Source organism: Mchenga conophoros, unplaced genomic scaffold, assembly GCF_057382185.1.
Source record: "Mchenga conophoros isolate Kocher_MC1m ecotype Shallow Benthic unplaced genomic scaffold, M_conophoros_male_GT1.1 unmapped_scaffold_10, whole genome shotgun sequence".
Taxonomy (NCBI): domain Eukaryota; kingdom Metazoa; phylum Chordata; class Actinopteri; order Cichliformes; family Cichlidae; genus Mchenga; species Mchenga conophoros.
In genome coordinates, this window is record NW_028182337.1 from 1026946 (window position 1) to 1029445 (window position 2500).

The following is a 2500-nucleotide window of genomic DNA, read 5'->3' on the forward strand; positions in this document are numbered from 1 at the left end:
AGAGAGATCCCTCTCCGGAATCGAACCCTGATTCCCCGTTACCCGTGGTCACCATGGTAGGCACATAAAGTACCATCGAAAGTTGATAGGGCAGACATTCGAATGAGACGTCGCCGCCACGGAGGGCCAGCGATCGGCTCGAGGTTATCTAGAGTCACCAAAGCGGCCGGGGCGCCCCCGAGAGGACGCCCCGCATGGGTTTTGGGTCTGATAAATGCACGCATACCCGGAGGGTCAGCGCTCGTTTGCATGTATTAGCTCTAGAATTGCCACAGTTATCCAAGTAACGGATGAGCGATCAAAGGAACCATAACTGATTTAATGAGCCATTCGCAGTTTCACTGTACCGGCCGCGTGTACTTAGACCTGCATGGCTTAATCTTTGAGACAAGCATATGCTACTGGCAGGATCAACCAGGTAGCCCCTCAGGCGGCGGCAGCGGCGCGCACGCACGCGCTCGCTCGCTCGCTCGCTCGGGGCTACTGAGCCCTGTCGACCAGGGCGAGGCTTTCCGGACGCACGTGTGGACCGGGGCGAGGGTTCGAGAAACCGTGTTTGCCGGACGGGGCCCCGTCGCCCTCGCGGGGTGGGCAAACTCTGGGTTTGCCTACCCACTCTGCGACGAGGCCCGCCGTGGTATGACCACCGGGACGGACCGGGCGTCTCGGTCTCGCTACCGAGCGATCGCGTCTGGCGGGGGGGGGGAAGCGCGGGGAGGACAGGGCGGGGTCCGAGAACCACCACCCCCTTCGACCTTCGCGCTGTAACCCCCGGCCAGCGCTAGAGGCGAGCCTGCGGGCCGGAGGAGCTGACCGCCCGAAGGCGCCGGCGAAGGTGCCGGGCCCGGCGGCAGCCCTCTGATGGCAGGCCACGTTTGCCAGTCGATCGGGGTGGGAGGGAAGGCTGGCAGGCAGGTGGGCCGGAAGAGGAGGCCTGCTGTGGCAGCAACTCGCTCTCTCGCGCCGTCCCAGTGCCGTCCGAGCGTTGCCGAGGGTGTCTGCTGACTTGCGCATCTTCAGACACCCGTCTCCCATAAATGACGGAGGGCACCTTTGCTACTCATTACCCTTAGACTGCTCAACTGGAGAGGGGAGAAAAAAAGGCCCTGGCCGAGGTGGTGAGTCGGCCTCCACTCTCCCTCACGGTTGAAAAAGATGTGCTCCTGGCGCACTGGCCCTGCTGAAAATCTCTCTCCATTTGGCCGAGGCAGAGAGTCGGCCTCCTCTCTCCCTTACGGTCGAAAAAGATGTGCTGCTGTCGAACTGGCCATTACATCCTCACCTGATCTAGTCCCCCATTAGATCCGCCCCCCCCACCGCAGTTACCCCGTACCACATATCTAGCACGGACCTTGACCTCCAGCAGGCCCCGGGGACCCACATTACCCCCCCCCCCCCTTCCCCCTGCAGTTACCCTGTACCACATGTCTAGCATGGACCTTGACTTCCAGCAGGCCCCGTGGACCCACATTACCCCCCCCTGCAGTTACCCTGTGCCACATATCTAGCATGGACCTGGACCTCCAGCAGGCCCTGGGACCCACATACTCCCCTGCTCTACTCCCCCACTAGCTTTCCTTTCTTGCAGTTACGCTCCAGCGCATATCCAGCATGGACCTTGACCTCCAGCAGGCCCCGTGAACCCACATTACCCCCCCCCCCCCCCCCTCCTGCAGTTAACCCTGTACCACATATCTAGCACGGACCTTGACCTCCAGCAGGCCCCGGGGACCCACATTACCCCCCCCCCCCTTCCCCCTGCAGTTACCCTGTACCACATGTCTAGCATGGACCTTGACTTCCAGCAGGCCCCGTGGACCCACATTACCCCCCCCTGCAGTTACCCTGTGCCACATATCTAGCATGGACCTGGACCTCCAGCAGGCCCTGGGGACCCACATACTCCCCTGCTCTACTCCCCCACTAGCTTTCCTTTCTTGCAGTTACGCTCCAGCGCATATCCAGCATGGACCTTGACCTCCAGCAGGCCCCGTGAACCCACATTACCCCCCCCCCCGCAGTTAACCCTGTACCACGTATCTAGCACGGACCTTGACCTCCAGCAGGCCCCGGGGACCAACATACTCCTCTGCTCTACTCCCCCACTAGCTTTCCTTCTCCCGCAGTTACCCTCCACCACAAATCCAGCATGGCCCTTGCCCTCCAGCAGGCCCCGAGGACCCACATACTCCTCCGCTCTAATCCCCCATGAGCGTTCCTTCTCCTGCAGTTACCCTCCACTGCATATCCAGCATGGCCCTTGACCTCCAGCATGCCCCGGGGACGCACATCCTCCCCTGCTCTAGTCCCCCACTAGCTTACCTTTCTTGTAGTTACGCTCCAGCGCATATCCAGCATGGACCTTGACCTCCAGCAGGCCCCGTGGACCCACACTTAAGCCCCCTCCCACTGACAAAGCAAAACACCACTGGCAAAATCCTCGTGCCCCTGGTACTCCAGAATGTAAATTCAAACATGCCCCTGGTACACTGCGCAGAAA